A 17,588-nucleotide genomic window follows, 5' to 3' on the forward strand; every position below is an offset into this window, starting at 1 on the left:
GTCACCATCCCTGGAGAACTCCCAAATGTCATCATCCAAAATAGAAAAGGGAGACTGCCCGCTAGGTGATGCATACACTGATGTACTAGGAGCAAAATAGCATATAGCAATGTAGAGATATCTGCCCGTCTCTGCCCTCAGTCTAACCCACATGTACCTAGCCTGCTCATCTCTGCGGACTATATGTATCAGTGGCTGTAGCTCCTCTCTAAACAATACTGCCACTCCTCCTGAGCCTCGTCCTCTATGCTCTGAACGAGTCTCCTGTCTACAAGCTGTCTCCCATCGGTATCCGCTAACATGTGGCATGGACTGTCCAGGAGCCTGATGCGTCTCACAGTAGAAGATGATGTCCCTCCCAGTGAAACTATCCTCAAAAGCCCCTACATCAAGACGTAGAGATCCATTACAATTCCAAGTAGCAACTTTGAGTGTAGTCCCATAGGTCTCGCGCCGTCTCATGAAGAGCGCCTCTCCATAATTACCACTCTACCATCTCGATAGAAGGCCACTTTCCCTTTCTCTCAGGCTACCCTTATCTCTGGCATAACTTCTTTCATGTGGGCAAGTTGCGAGAGTGTGAGGTCATCTCCAAGAAACATTCCCGTCTTCTTGAGTGTAGGACGTCTCTTCAAGAAGTCCTTCTTCGCTTCCATGGAGGGGAAACGAATGATAAGTGCTCTCTCCTTAGAAGATTCGCCACCACTACCTTCTCTCTTCTTTCCCACTCTCCATGCCTTTGTGTGCATGGCTTCAATGCCCATCATAGAGAAGAGTTGCTTGGTTTCCCCTTCCGCATCATCACGGTCTTTTAGACCGGACACTCGTACATGTAAGGCCCGGGTCTTCCTCCTTTGCTCCTCTTCAAGGGTCATGTTGATGATGGTGGGAGTGGGGATGGGTGGCGATTCTTTACCTTTCCCTTTCTTGGCGACCCTCGATCCATTTCTCCGCCTCGTCCATCTTCTTTTGTGTCTTTGTGATCACCTCCACCCATGAAGATGTCTTCTCTTTATGTTGCTCCTCTTCCTCTCTCGAATGATCCTCATTTGCTCCTTGATGGTATTCAGCTCTTCAAGAAAGGAGGGCTGAAATTTTTCATCCTCAAGAGTGCTTTTTGAAGTGGCTGCCAACTCCTTTTTGAGGGCTGAGATTTCAGCCGCTTGGCTCTTAGCATGCAATTTGGCCTCCACTAGTTCCTCCTTTAAAGCTGAAATCTCGGCCTCTTGCTTGGAAGATCTCTCTTCGAGCTCTTGGATTTTGTCAAATCCCTTCTCGAGTTTGGAGAGGCGGTTTATGATTGCGGTGACGGAAGAGTCGACCATCTTCTTGTTTTCTTTGATAATTGTGCCGAGCTTGTCCTCCATCTTCACGAGCTCCTCTTTAAACCCGGTCTTGGTCATGACTTTTTGCAGATTCCCACAGCCAATGGACTGAAAATTAATCCATGACACAGGAGCAAAACAGCAGCAAAACAGGGGGGGTTCAAGTCATGTAGGGAAAAGGGGAAAGAGAGGAGAAGAGAGTTATGTTGCTGCCTTGGGGGCCTGAGGAAGGGTGGGTGGGAAAAGGGGGGCGAGAGGACAGGCAGGCGAACAGCGACCAAGAGGGCAGGGAAGGGGGGCAGGGCGGCAAAAGCGAAGCGAAGGGGGGGGGGGCGCAGGCGGGCAGCGAAGAGAGAGAGAGGGGGAGGGCGGCGCAGGGGCGAGGGGGACAGGGCGGCAAAAGCGAAGCGAAGGGGGGGGCAGGGCGGGAGGGGTGGGCGCAGCGGGAGGACAGGCAGGCGAACAGCGAAGAGGGCAAGAAAAGGGGGGCGAGAGGACAGGCAGGCGAACAGCGAAGAGGGCAGGGAAGGGGGGCAGGCCGGCAAAAGTGAAGCGAAGGGGGGGCGCAGGCGGGCAGCGAAGACAGAGAGAGGGGGAGGGCGGCGCAGGGGCGAGGGGGGCAGGGCGGCAAAAGCGAAGCGAAGGGGGGAGCAGGGCGGGAGGGGTGGGCAGAGAGAGAGCATGGAATGCCACAGGCATGCATAATCTTGTAAGCCCAAAAATCTAGGTATTCTAATTATGGGTCTAGTTATTGGAGATTTTGAATGCGGGCTAAAACAACCTTACATTGTCTAAAACGACCTTGGCCAAAAAAAAAAAAAAAACTCTTATGTTTCATAGGCCCAAACTAATTAATTAATAGGGAAAAAAACATTGGGATGCTTGTTAAAAAGTATATTCTTAAAAAAGAAAAGGTTTTTATTACAAGCATTCTGTATGGTTGGATTGAATAGGATGAGGGTGAAACCACCTCCACCATCTATATATAATATAACTGGGGATGAACGTTGACTTTCTCTCTTGCCACATGGCAATATTTCTAGCCCAGTCAAACTTTTGTAGGTGTTCTTGACCCTATTAGACGACAGAGAGGCAATAAATTACTGGAGGAGAATGAACCGTTAGCCAAGGCCTTGGGCCTTGAGAATTCAAATTTTAAAATGTCTAATTAACAGAGAGACAGATAGAGAGACATTGGACCTTGGGCTTCTCTTTCGAGTACAAAGCCTGGAGAACGTGAACGTGGTGGGTGGGATCCTGGAGTGGATCGGGGGGGGGGCAGTTCCTTCTCTCCCTCCCTTCTCAAGTCCGTCGTTTCTCATGTTGCACAACGCCTCTCCTCCTAGGTGTGCAACGACCGTGAAAAAATCACTATAAAGTCAGCTTCTCACAGGGGGCTAAGTATATAGAGATGATGTGACCCACTGCCAAGTTATCCGTACGCTAAATCCTAAATAACAACACTCACCCATGAGTGTCTTTTCGCCTGCAGTGTCTGTTGTCCTCCTTAGCTTCGACCCCTTAAACTTTCCCAACATTAATGTTGTTGTGACTTGACATGCTTCTAAGAATCTAGCAACTTTTGGGCAACCTTCTTTGTATTTTCTGATTGCATCCGATTCTACTCCTTCACCTGCACGGCCCGCTCCCTTCGCTGCTAGAGGACTAAATTAGACTTGTGGGAGGCATGGCTAAGGACAAGGATGAACTTTTTTCATTGCTAGAGGACTAAATTAGACCCTAGTGCTAGAGGTTGAGGAGAAGTCGGAGGTGATGGACGGTGGAGCGGACGTGACATGGCAAAAAAAGCCTCATAAGTTGCGGCTAGGTCCTTCGAAGCTAAGTGTGGAATGTCGCCAAGCTGCGGGGTGCGGGTATAGCCCAAGCGGAGGAGGGGATTCAGCCATGTGAAGGTGAGGCACTTATCCGGTTGCCTGTATAGTAAGTTTTTAATTGTGTGTTAGCTCAAGCTGTCGGAGATGGGTCTTGCCACTAGTTTTCTCAAATTGCCTTGCCCCTCTTCTCGAACACTTGAGCTTTGTGGTGCAAGAGCAAGGACATTGGGGAATGCTCGTGGAGGAAAGGGACTAATAATAGAATCAGGGTTGCCTTTTGGTGGGCTTTATTTCCCTATACCCTTGCCTAGGTAAGGGGAAGAGTTCCACCAAGTAGAAAACCTTGTCATACCAAGATTAAGCAAGCTTTTTCAGTTATAGAAGACCAGCTCAAATAACCCTTTCAAAACCTAGCACGGTTAGTAACATGGCATGATGATGTGACAGAGTCGCTAGAGATGTTTGAAGGGAAACCGAAACAATTCCTACTAGCCAGGAAAAGAAATAAAGCTTTTATGGGAATTATGAAGCTCACAATAATAACATCAATGGAAGATATATTTACACAAATGTCACCTTAATTTCATAACGGCACAATGTAGGACGCATTAATTTTGGGTACCCCCAATTGTCTTGGAATTGTAAGGGTTAAACAAAAGGAGGTAAGGTAAGAAAAATTTGGAACTCTTTAGCACAGTTATCAATTTGATCTTGGCACAGGAGCAAAGAGTATAGCGACTTGATTAATTAACCTTATTGTAGGACGCATGAAAAGAATCATAGCGGGGGGCGGAGGGGGGGATCTCAGTAGTTGGCGATCAGTGAAATGGACGAGGCTTCCCATTTCTGGAGGATTCGGAGGAGGGAGGTGGCCTTTCTTCTGGCACGCGGAGTGCCTGTGTTAATGAGGATGCTATGGAGGGACGGCAACACGGAGTAGACATTCATAACGTCTCTTATGAGAGAGTGGCCGCCATACCTGCACAAGTAAAGCAATATCACCACGGCGTTCTCCTTGCCTCTCGGACTCGCGATGCGGAGAAGGTCCACCAGCAGCGGCACCGCGGCGGCGGCAGCAATCTCTGCCCGGCCCTCCACCGATCCCGCCAGCACCCCCAGCACCGCCAGCGCTTCGTCCTGCAGACCTGGCCCCTCCGGCGGTGACAGTAACTCCAGCAGAGCCCCCACCGCCCCCGCCTTCACCAGCGTTACCCGATTAGGATGGTACACCGCGATGTTGAAGAGCGCCGACGCCGCGTCCCGCTTCCCTCTCTGGCTGCCCTGCCGGAGCAGGTCCAAAAGTCCGTCGATCGCCTCCGGCTTTTCGCCTAGCAGTGCTGCGTAGTCGGTGACGTGCGACAGACTGAAGAGCGCCGCGGCGGAATTCTCCCTCGCGGCGTCGGACGTGCTGGCGTTCCGCAGTAGCTCGATGAGTAGATCGACAGCTCCAGCGTCGACAATGAGCACCTTGTTGGGGGGGAAAATGGAGAGGTTGAGGATTGCCGTCACGGCGTGCTCTTGCGTCCGCGCATCGGCAGCAGAGAGGAGCGGGATTAGCAACGGAATGGCTCCTGCATCAGCAATCACCTTCCGGTTGTCTGAGCCGCACTTCGCCAGCAAGCGAAGTTCTCCAGCAATGTGGCGCTGCGCGTCAGGTGCCGCGGACAGCAGCTGTCGGAGAAGAAACTCTGCCGTAAGCTTAGTAGCCTCCAGGGATGTCGGAGTAGATTGGCAGGCGCCGCTACCGCGATGAGGTGGCTCTGCCGGAAGCAGACGGAAGTTGTGGCGCACGCACCACTGCCAGATGAGGCTGCGGAGGGCGTAATTGGGGATCAGCGTATTGTGCGCCATCCTCAGCCCGCTCTTGGGGCAGGTCTGGTGGCCCTCCTCCATCCACCTGGTAATCGCTGCCCTCTCATAAGTCTGCCCTGTCGCCACTATCACTGGATCCCTCATCAGATCCAAGGAAATAGGACAACGGAAGTCGTCCGGCACCTTCATCTCCTCCTCTTCGTTGCTCTCCTTCGATACCTCCGCCTCTTCCTCCTCAATATCCGTCGCCCCATACAGGACGCATTTGCTGTATCTCACGAAACTGACCAGATCGTTGAATGGAATCTTCCTATTCTCTGTCCGCCCTGCCGAAACCTCCCAGTTTCCGTCTACCTCCTCCTCCAGCCTTTCGAGCTCCCGCTGACAATCGCCAGCGCTGCTGAGCTCCAAACTGCTGAAGATTTTGGCCAATTTTACCACTTCTGGCGTTTCTTTCCTTTCAATCTGGCCCATGACGGACTGCACCTCCGCCCATAGCTGCGATTCCTTCGGATCCACATACAGCTTAGCTTTCATAGCCTGTTGCCGGACGAGCTCCACCTGCTCTCGGACCTCGCATGACACATCCAGCAACGCCACCGGAAGAATTTCAAGCGCGGCGGCCATTTCCTGCGTGAGTTGGTGAAAATGTTCCGACAGCCGGCGATGCTCCAAGAGAAGCCAAATCCGGCTGGACTCGGCACAATCTTCCGAAAGACGCTTCATTCCCTGCAGGACAACATGAAGCTCGCTGAAGCACAGAAGGGCAGACGGCGGCAGCAGGGAAGCGGCGTCACGGACCTCCTCCAGGAGCATGAGCAGGATTTTCACGCGTCGGGAGATGACGGCAACATTCCGTTTCTGGCAAAGGCTGAGTTTTCGGCCGTCGGAACTACAGGATTTCTGTCCGTCGACGATGTCGCGGCCGAGGTTAATGAGGCTTTTAATCAGAGAGGTGGGAGTGGGGTTGAGGGGGGGCATGAGGGGCTCGCCGTAATGGCGTCGACGGCGGTGGTTACGCCGGTAGGAGTTTGCCATGGCCAAAGCAGAGAATTAAGGACAGGGTTAAGCGAAGGAGAGAGTGGGGTGTATTAGATTAAACCAAATAAAGCAGAGGCTCGTGGGATTTTTTGATTTTGTGTGATGGTTGCGTAGGGGGTTCTAAAACGATTAGCGGGCGGCAATTGCGGCTGGCGCGGGGGTTGACCTGTCTGTCTTTACACCCAATGGATTTTTGGCACGAGCGACTCCTTCCACAAAGAAAACGATAAAATCTCTTAATTTATAATTGACTCTACCATTTTCATTTAACTTCCAACTTTTACTCGAGGTAATTAGTAACCTTTTGCCTGGGGTGCACTTCCACACCTGGCCGTAGTCAATTCCAACGTGGGCCGTGCCGGCCGGAACATGGCATGTCCTTCTATATTTGGCTCCACTTCTTATCGTGTGAAGTCATGGCTTCTAATTAAATCATTTTCTAACTTTAGCCTAGGCCCTAAGGTTCGCGAAAGGCATTTCAAAAAAGAGGAAAGAGAGCAAACGTGTTATAACAAGCTATGCCTTTTCTTTTAAACTCTTTATTTGGTGCATTTAGCACCGAGATGAGTGCTTAAGAAAAAACCCACTCCTTATTAGTGTCATTAGTTTTACTCTTGATTTTGTCCTGTCTCGATTTTAAGGACCAATTTTCAAAGTATTAAACTAATCAAACACTACAATTTTCATGCTTCCAAGGAGCCCAGGAACATCAAAGGAAGTTGAAGAGTAGCCCTAGATCCATTCTTAGCATCTCTCTCCTCGAACTCATACAACCAACCAACTACTAGCAAAGAAATGATTCAAAGCTTTGAGACACAAGTTGCAAATGTATTAATTACTTGTCTAAATACAACTTTTACACGTTAACATGTAAATGGCCTCTCCGTAAAGACAAGGAAAGTGAACATAAAAGGGGAGAAGAAGAGGAGTATAGAGAAAATAAAAGTAACAGCTATTTATTATCCTTGAATTTTGGCTTACAATGTTTAGCTTTGCTAAAATAAAAACAAAAAAACAATACGTCTTGTAAGGGAGGATTAAAACTCATTTTTCATAGTCATGCAAGGGAGGATTAAAACTCATTTCTAGTCTAGGGTTTCCAAAATCTCACAATCAGGGATGTTGAAAGGGAGCATTAAAAACTCATTTTTCATAGTCTTGTAAGGGAGGATTAAAAACTCATTTTTCATAGTCATGCAAGGGAGGATTAAAACTCATTTCTAGTCTAGGGTTTCCAAAATCTCACAATCAGGGATGTTGAAACATCTTTGTTCTTCATTGGAAAAAAAAATATTAAGGTTAGAACTAGGTAGAATGTAGGAACCAATGTTATGTGGACCATCCCAACAATCCCAATGTTTATGCAAACACTTTTTGTAACTCATAGTCTCAATAGTTTGATTAGTGTTATCTTAATTTTGTCACTCAAACCATTGTTTAGTTATTATCACTATCTCATTGTTTGATGAGTCATGCATATGATATTGTCACTCAAAGCATTGTTTAGGTGTTATCATTATCTCATTGTCTAATGGGCCATGCATATTCAAGCTGTTAGGGACTTCATTGATTTTATGGGATTTCAATTAATACACTTGATTTACTATTCTATAAGACAAGAAATTATTGTTGGTGAGTTAACTATCTATGGTGAGATGTAGCATCTTCCCATTCAGTCTGTTAAGGTAGTGCATATAATGCCTTTCATTGAATCCAAGGTATGGATAGGTGTTACACATTTCCTAATCTAAGGTGTAGATAAGACAAAAAAGTTCCATGTTGATGTCTTGATAAAGTTATGGAATCTCATAAAATTAATGAAGAAGAGAAGAAGGCTATGATGTACAAATTTAATTAAAAGACACAATCCTAGTTAGAGTAAACTTGGGACACTTTATCTCTAAGGACACAATCCTAGTTTGATTAAACTTCAAACTCTTTATCTCTAAGGAAACTTGTTGAGTCAAACTCACTTTCATTGATCCTTATTAGGGTAGTATGTTTCATTACTCATTAATCATTAGTCATCTTTTGACTAGATCATTTTACTATAAGGTTCCACATGGTATTTTACTGCTCTTTATTTGAATATATTTGTAAGATCCCTCTTCCCTTATCCTAGTATAGGTGAAATATTAAAATATGATGTATATTTCTAGTGCAAGAATTTGATGAGACGAGCATTTTTAATGAGAATTTCGGAAGATTGAGAAATTACAAAATAAAATTTTAATAAAAGTAGTCAAACTGCCATGTGTAAAAATTAAGTTTGGGAGTTTTATGTGGGTATTCATGTCCTCTGGCTCGTCGGCCAAAAAGGGGTCATCTGCCAATGCGGGCTTGCTGGGTCCTAAGGAGGGGTCAATAGACGAGGAGGGCGCTGGCGGATCACGCGTGATCAACGAGCACACTCCGGACCGAGAACAACGGTCGGGCGTGTACGGCCTGACAATTCGGTCGGGATCACAAACCCGCAACCGAGGACAAGAGACTGGAAAAACCTAGAGAAGTAGAAGGTGGTGGGGACACACTACGCCTAGCAGACATCTTTAATTCTTGTAAAAAACAATGCGAGAACTCAAAAATTACTAAAAATAACGCTAATAAAATGAGCAGTGGTGGAGAGAAAATAGTCACCCCCTGTTACATTCCCGTAACGCCGCTACGGGCATTACCACAAGAGGGGACGGCCTCTGGCTCACCACCCAGCCATAGAGGAAGAATGAGGATTACCCCTCATCCCCCAGGCTATATGTGGCCTGCCGTCCACACTAGCCTGGCCGTCCATGACTCCGCATGGGCGTCCTCTCCCACTGAACCCCGGACATGGCCATCCGGTCTGCCGTCGGTCACACAGGCATTACAGCCTACGTGACATTACCCCCCCCTTAAGAAGAGTTTTCGTCCTCGAAAACAAACTGGGGAAACCTTTTGGAAATTGTACTACGGCGTTCCCAGGTAGCTACCTCCTCATCCCTATCTGTCCATTTCTCAAGTTCATCCTGTCTTCCATGTTAGTAAACTGAAGAAATCAGTTCACGGGCTAGAGAACGTAGTTTCTCTAGATCACTCCACCAAAGATACCACATGAACCGGAAAGGATTCTATAGTATTGTGACAGACAAACCCGACATAAAGTGTACCAGGAGGTACTTGTTAAATGGACAGATAGGGATGAGGAGGTAGCTACCTGGGAACGCCGTAGTACAATTTCCAAAAGGTTTCCCCAGTTTGTTTTCGAGGACGAAAACTCTTCTTAAGGGGGGGGTAATGTCACGTAGGCTGTAATGCCTGTGTGACCGACGGCGGCAGACCGGATGGCCATGTCCGGGGTTCAGTGGGAGAGGACGCCCATGCGGAGCCATGGGCGGCCAGGCTAGTGTGGACGGCAGGCCACACACTATATAGCCTGGGGGATGAGGGGTAATCCTCATTCTTCCTCTATGGCTGGGTGGTGAGCCAGAGGCCGTCCCCTCTTGTGGTAATGCCCGTAGCTGTGACCGTCCCCTCTTGTGGTAATGCCCGTAGCTGTGATGACCGGCCCGCCATCAGCAGCAGCCAACCAGCGCTGCAAACGGCCAGGAAATTTTTTTTTTTTAAAAAAAAAGATGTGAAAAAAAAGGGTTTTAAGAAAAAAAACCATTTATTTTTTTAATATATTTTTAATTATTCATTTTTTATGAATAATGAAAATATAGACGGCCAACCCTTGATACCACATATGGGCATGCCCAGCAAGCTGGCACAGACGACCGGCCAGAATAGGGCCTGTTGTGAACACTCCCCACGGGCGGGCGGCCACGCCCGAAGCGGCGAGGGCCGGCCCGGGCCGTTATTTTTTTATTATTTATTTTATTTTTTTCATTTTAAAAAAAATAAAAATAACACCCAAAACAACGGCACATCCCACGAAACCAACCCACACGGCCGTCGTGCCGTGTGGCCGTAGTGCCTGTTTTCAACGAGAGAGACCCACCGCACACGGCCGTAGCGCCGCGTGCTAAGAGAGAGACAAATCCCACGGCCGTAGTGCCGAGTCCTTCGAGACAAAGCCGTTCTATGGCCGTTGTGCCTAGTGAACACGTCTATGACCGTAGCCCGCGAGAATATGCGCAATGCCTGCATCCTCCAATGTTTGGTACCAGTTGTGGACGCATTGGTAGAGTCCAACCCAATCGTGTCGTAGTGTACGTATACCCTCATGTCTGATTCGTGCCGTAGTGCACATGCTTTGCATTCATGGTGCAGTAGACGAATATATGTGCACATGCTTTGCATTCATGTTCTCGCGTAGTTCGAGAAGTATTCGTTGACAATACATAAATACATGATATAAATTCTCTCTGTTAGTGGTTTAACCATGTGGTTTACCACAAAGTAATATGAGAGCAGATCAGACACATTGTTCTTGTTGAAAGTCCACAAGAAGAAGTTCGTGGCTCCAATGTGCTTAGACCCAATGAAAAATGTCTACTTGGACATGGTCCATTGTGACGAACAAATGTAGTCCGTAGAGACACTTTTGCAAGCGCAGTCTTGCCATGGTCATGACTTCTAAAATTGGTCAATGGCATTTAAGATAGCTGGGATTGAGGTCGCGTTTGTCGATTACCTGCTAGTAGCCTTGATCACATGACCCCATTAGCAACGTACTCTCTAGACATGACTAGTGTTAGACTCTGGGAGCGTAGCCTCGCCAGATTTCAATTTCCACTTTTGCGAGCGTCGTCTTGCTAGAGTTAAAGTTTTGTTCGGACAAATTTGTGTTTGTTTTGTAGTGACAAACAAATCTGAAGGGGTATAGTCTTGAGATGTAATGCTCAATGCCCTTATACAATTTGATCGAAGAGAACTGTTCTTAAACTTACTAGCATGATTTTCTCTTCTTTTTATTGCCATGCGTTGACATCCCACTGCTCGAGAGTTTGTGGTGATCTTTCGAGGGGGGGAAAAGCCTTTTTATATGTCACATCAATTGGTTTGGTGGTAATTTGATGGTATGGGACATCAATTCTCACGGAATCAATTGTAGTCTGGGTGGAATGGGACGCCAAGGCTTGTGCATGTAACTTGACTCTTTGGCAGGTCTGTATGTACACTTGTCCGTAGTGATAAAGTGTGCAAGATAAAATTTGAACTTTGAAAATTACAAATATAGCCATGAGTTGGGATAAAACCCAGTTACAGAGTTCGGAGAAGCTCTAGGTAGCAAGACCATGATGGTGTACTAGTGCTAACAGAGTGATTTAGTTCCGGAGTGATCTAAATCTAGAGGTTAGCAGTAAGACTAGTTTGGTTGGACAGTTTCATGCATGGGGGACGCCCTATAGCATTTTGCAAGTGTAGTCTTGCCTATGTTCAACATAAGTGTGCGATTGTGTGAGCACATTTTAGTTGCTACCATATGAATTTGGGAAATATATTACTTTCCTACATAAGCAATTGTAATATTGCATGACAGGCTATTTTGCTTACAAAGTTCATGTGCGTGTAAACCCTACGAGTCGTATGACCCCTAAGGAATGAGTGGAGCATTTCTAGGATTTAATAAGGTTTTACATGGCAATAGTGAGTAGTATCTCACTCCAGATGAGCCTGGTTGTTGTTAGTATCGGATCCGACATATGAAGTGTACATAAACTTGGGCTGAGTTAGGATAGAAGGCTAAGCCGGACAGCTTAGTGGTAAATCCTACTGTATCTGGTGAGTTTTGACTTAACCGGAGTGTTAAGAAGTAAACTCAAAGTCTGGGGCTGAACCGGAGTGTTCGGAGGCAGACATATCTTTTGTTAAATCGGAGAATTTAGCAAAAGATGAGCTTGGGGTGAACCATGGTACCCAGGAAAAAAGCTCTTCACACTAAAATAGTGCACAATAATTTTAGGGTGATAAAAATCCATCTCGCAGGAATGTTTTACAACTTTCCATAGATGATAGATGCACTAGTTTTTAACTTGACCTCTATGATAAGGACGTCCAAAAATTTGTGTTGTAATACCAGATATTGTACTGCAATGTGCAATGGAGGGGTCAATTTGTGTAGTCACTTCTTAGCACAGCAAGTGACTTAAGCATCTTGTTATAGATGGCTGTATATGGTACTCCCACTCGGGGGAGGTACGCCATTGGGTACGGAGATACACACAGACTAGTATGGAGCTACTAGTGTGATGATAGTGGGTACGTAGTTACTCACTACTAATACATAACTGCTAATAAAATTAAGATCCTCGAGTGAAAGATACTCTAGATCAACATTTTAAATTACCGAACCACAATCCATGAGTATCGAGGTACTCATAAATATGTTGACGTTGCTCAAATCGAGGGACCGATTTGTTCGATGGTATGGAATAAGCAAGAGAGTGGAGTAACTTAAAAGTTACACATCACTAGTCCTAGTGAGTTGTCGAGGTCATCCGTAGTTTGATGATCCCCTCTGCCTATCAGATAACATTCAATTTTGCAAGCCCTAGCATTTAATCCGTAGTGATTATGAGTTGGGTGTGAGATATGGTTATGAAGTTCTTACAAGAGTACTCGTTTATTTGCTAGTCATTGGTTATAGCTTGGTAGAGATTGCCACCTGTGATGGGTAGGTAGCTTTGCCGCTATGATGAGGAGGCAGCAAATAATGTTCTCATAGTTATACTTCATACCAACACCAAACAGGGATAGGATGAAATTCCTAAGTTTATCATCACGAAGTACTGTGATGTTTGCATTTATATTGAATGTATGATGTAATGAGACATTGAATTGTGTAATTACCATCAATTATCTAGCAACCTATGGCTTCGCAGAAAGCTCAGTCATTATCTGTGGATTGATAATGTGGTTATTAGTAGTTTGGAATTTTTCTTGATAGATGGTACAACCCACCCAAATAATTCTTAAGTGTGTAACCACTTATGAAGGGTAATAATATGCAACAATGAAGCACTTTGTTACAAGTGTGAAACCACTAATCTGTTGCAAAGCAGTTTATCAATAGTACCACCATAGGTGCGTAGACACTATACCACATCTTCGTTGCAAGATGTTTAAAAGTTTCTTGGAAGGACTCAAGAATATAACATATGATATTAAACACGGTCTAGATTTGTTCTTGGACCTATGACACTAGCGCGTAGTCCTCTTGACAGTAGAGTTTTTGAGGACAAAAACCTTTCTTGAGGGAAAGGAGGGATATCCTCAAATATCACATAAACTCGAATAGTTGTGTGAGTCCAGACAATACTTGAAGGGATGTGTCTGGTAATAGCAACAAAGAGTTGTAAGTGATTGGATGTAACTCGAGACACCCGTAGTGGTGCAACAATCTTTATCAAACATCTCCACATACTATATGATTTGCTCGCATATATAGTATGGCATAAGAAATAGGAAGTTTGATTGTTATATTTGAATGAAAATTTTCAAAAGTTACATTTGCTCTGAGTTAGAGTGGAGTTTAACCATCCGTAGATTGATGGTAGTTAGAAACTCAACAAAATTCTAGAGCATATGCTTGTGCCAAGATGTTACTCTAAGAGAGAAAGTATCTCTCAACTTTGGAACTAATCCTTGTGATGCATGATTAGATTGGCCGTAGAGCTTTCCAAGGAGAAGTTTTAACAAGTTGGTGATGCAACATGGTAGCGTAGTCTACAAATATCTAGTAGCATAGTCTAAGAACTTGCGCTACTAGAGTGCTCTCCATTACATTAGCTTCTGTGCTAATGACATGATGCAAAATCAAGGCATGAAATTTGCCTTAAGTTTTTGGTTGAAATACCAAATCGGCTTGTGTGAGCATGATCCTGTCTTTACAGAGGTCTAGCGTGCTGTACGCGTACGCACTGTCACAGCCGCGCCCACCTTCCTCGCCGGCACGTAATGCTAGTCCGGAGAGACTGGCCGTAGGTGTGGCGGGTAGCGAGGCGAGAGTTAGTCCAAAGAGGCTAGCTGAGCCTTCGGGGTATAGTTTTGATAGTCCAAGTGCGGGTCATCTTGGATTCAGAAGACCTATGCACTAGTAAAAAGGCAATTTTATTGGCCTAGTTTGTTTAAGAACGTCCAGACTTATGTGCTGAAGTCAATAAACAGAATGTCTTAAGGTTGGAGGACTACTCCATCCGCTGGAGATTCCTCAAGGGAAATGGGAAAGCATTTCCATGGATTTAATAAGGTTTACCCAAGACGAGTCAAGGGAATGACTCGGTGTGGGTAGTAGTGGACAACTAAACTGGCAAAGTTTATCACCACGAAGAAAACTGTAAAAACGCCAGAGTTGGCAAAACTTTTTATTGAACTTCTCTACAAGCTATATGGCCTGCCCCCGCAGATATAGTGTCGGATAGAGATAAAAGTTCAACAGTCATTTTTGGAGGGAAATCTTCAAAAAGTTGGATACTACTCTGAGTATGAGTATGGTAGATCATCCGGAGTCTGATGGTCAAACTGAAAAAGTTAACCAAATACTCGAGGATATGTTGCGTTCTTATGTAAGTAAGAAGCAATCAAATTGGGAAGAATATTTGCCCATATTGGAGTTTGCTTATAACAACTCCAAGCATTCAGCGACTGGATTTACACCATTCATGTCAATGTATGGATTCCAGCCGAGATCTCCGATGGCTGTAGGCCTAGAAAAGGAGAAGATTCAATCTGTCAAGGAGTTCCTTGATAAATGAATGATATGCTCAAGGCTGCATCCTAGCGCACAGGATCGCGCTAATACATTTGCCGATAAAGGACGCAGACAAGTGACCTTTGCAGAAGGTGACTTTGTATTTTTAAAGGTTCCTGCACAGTCAGCAACCATCCAAACGGGAAAGTGTGATAAACTTTCTCCTAGATATTGCGGTCCTTTCAAGGTCCTTAAGAAGATTGGGGACGTAGCATATAAACTTGAGTTACCGGAGAGTTCTCAAGTTCATCCTGTCTTCCATGTTAGTAAACTGAAGAAATCAGTTCACGGGTTAGAGAACGTAGTTTCTCTAGATATTTTGGTAGGATTGATCACTCCACCAAAGATACCACATGAATCGGAAAGGATTCTTGGGTATCGACACAGACAAACCCGACATGAAGTGTACCAGTAGGTACTTGTTAAATGGACAGATAGGGATGAGATTAGCAACCTGGGAACGCCGTAGTGCAATTTCCAAAAGGTTTACCCAGTTTGTTTTCGAGGACGAAAACTCTTCTTAAGGGGGGGGTAATGTCACGTAGGCTGTAATGCCTGTGATGACCGACGGCAGACCGGATGGCCATGTCCGGGGTTCAGTGGGAGAGGACGCCCATGCGGAGTCAATGGGCGGCCAGGCTAGTGTGGACGGCAGGCCACACACTATATAGCCTGGGGGATGAGGGGCAATCCTCATTCTTCCTCTATGGCTGGGTGGTGAGCCAGAGGCCGTCCCCTCTTGTGGTAATGCCCGTAGCGGCATTACGGGAATGTAACACTGGTAATGTCACGTAGGCTGTAATGCCTGTGACCGACGGCAGACCGGATGGCCATGTCCGGGGTTCAGTGGGAGAGGACGCCCATGCGGAGTCATGGGCGGCCAGGCTAGTGTGGACGGCAGGCCACACACTATATAGCCTGGGGGATGAGGGGTAATCCTCATTCTTCCTCTATGGCTGGGTGGTGAGCCAGAGGCCGTCCCCTCTTGTGTTACATTCCCGTAACGCCGCTACGGGCATTACCACAAGAGGGGACGGCCTCTGGCTCACCACCCCCAGCCATAGAGGAAGAATGAGGATTACCCCTCATCCCCCAGGCTATATAGTGTGTGGCCTGCCGTCCACACTAGCCTGGCCGCCCATGACTCCGCATGGGCGTCCTCTCCCACTGAACCCCGGACATGGCCATCCGGTCTGCCGTCGGTCACAGGCATTACAGCCTACGTGACACCCCCCTTTACGGTCGCCTGTCGATTTGTGTTGCACTGTGAGCCTCTACAAGGACGCTTGCGGGATGCTCCGATCCACGTGAAAAATGCTTGCAACTCATATCAAAAATAATTTTTTGTTCGGGAAGCTGTGCCTGAAAAATTCAGATTATCCCTTGCCGGGATTATCCCTCCTCCCCAGTCGAGAGAGAGAATCCGTTTAAATTTTCTCATTTTTAATGTTATTAAAAATGAATAATGAAAATATATAAAAAAAGAAATGGTTTTTTTTCTTTTTCTTCTTCTTTTTTCTTTTCTTCTTCTGGCCGTTTGCTGCGCTGGTCGGCTGCCTGTCTCGCCGCGACTGCTCTGGTGGCGGCTGCCTGGCCTGGTTGGCCGCCGCCTAGCTGCCGCCGCTGGGGCTGGCTGCCCCTGGCTGGCTGGCCTAGCTGGCCGCCCGCCGCCTGGCTGGACTGGCTGGCCTGGCTGGGACCGGCATCGCCTGGCTGGCCTGGCTGGCCACGCCGGTTGGCTTCAACGCAAAGGTCTTCGCCCTCTTCAATGCAACGTAGGCCTGGTTGGCCACGCAGCCTACTCTTCGCCTTTGACTCTTCACCTTGGAAAGGCAAGCCCCCCCTTGCACAACAGCGCCAGCCCCCCCTTGCACAATAGCGCTACATGAGGTAGGGGGCTGTTGTTCGCCCCCCCACACACAGTAGCTCCCAACGGAACTTTAACGTAGCTCGTGGGGCTGGCCATTGCTGTGGGGTTGGTCTTCGCCCCCCCACCCCCACACAGAGGATTCAACGATTTCTTTCGCAGCCATTCAACGCAGAGGAAAAAAACAAAATGAAAATTGCTTTTGCTTACCTGCGTGGAGACTTGCTGTGTGTGACGGGGAGAGAGAGAGAGAGAGAGAGAGAGAGAGAGAGAGAGAGAGAGAGAGAGAGAGAGAGAGAAAGAGTTCTTCCCTTCAAAATCTTGGCCGCCTCCCTCCACACACTCCATTGTGGAGATAAGGGTGAGAAGATGAATGGTTGAAAACCATCGAGTTGGCTCCGGTCCCCCGTTCACACGGGTGGACTCTCACGATCCCCCTCGAACCATGCTCTGATACAAGTGTTATATATCCATAACGCTGTACGGGCGTTACCGCGAGAGGGGACGACCTCTGGCTCACCACCCAGCCATAGAGGAAGAATGAGGATTGCCCCTCATCCCCCAGGCTATATAGTGTGTGGCTTGCCGTCCACACTAGCCTGGCCGCCCATGACTCCGCATGGGCGTCCTCTCCCACTGAACCCCGGACATGGCCATCCGGTCTGCCTTCGGTCTGTCACAGGCATTACAGCCTACGTGACATTTCTCTTTTAAATGGAGCAGCAATTGGCTAGACTCTATATATATGGAGTCCCTGAACTATCTTTAGAGGCTGATAGGATAGCCTTCACATTCTCTCCTTAGCTCATTGTGTAGATAGAGTTGCCTAAGCCTGGCACTTTGAGAGCCTTTACTTTCTGATCACTCTGTTGATCAAAATTATAGGTGGCACCACTCGAGACAATGGCTACTTATCAGAGAACATTACCTATGAAATGATACTTATTTGACTTGAGGTTTTGAGAGGCGTAGTTCTTTATAGACTACTTCGGTGAGATCTTAGAGTTTATAGATTAATGTATAGGACTCTTAATATT

At 46.7% G+C, this 17,588-nt stretch overlaps 1 pseudogene across 1 annotated transcript; it reads right to left on the reverse strand.

Annotated features, from left to right (window-relative positions):
* Positions 1 to 3,671: 3,671 nt before the first annotated feature.
* LOC147630794 (U-box domain-containing protein 1 pseudogene) lies at positions 3,672 to 6,088 on the reverse strand (annotated as a pseudogene). The gene has a single exon (XR_015267703.1). The product of XR_015267703.1 is annotated as a U-box domain-containing protein 1 pseudogene (transcript).
* Between the last annotated feature and the right edge of the window lie 11,500 nt (positions 6,089 to 17,588).

Source organism: Cibotium barometz, chromosome 16, assembly GCF_041138505.1.
Source record: "Cibotium barometz isolate CiBa-2024 chromosome 16, ASM4113850v1, whole genome shotgun sequence".
In the NCBI taxonomy this organism is placed as follows: Eukaryota; Viridiplantae; Streptophyta; class Polypodiopsida; order Cyatheales; family Cibotiaceae; genus Cibotium; species Cibotium barometz.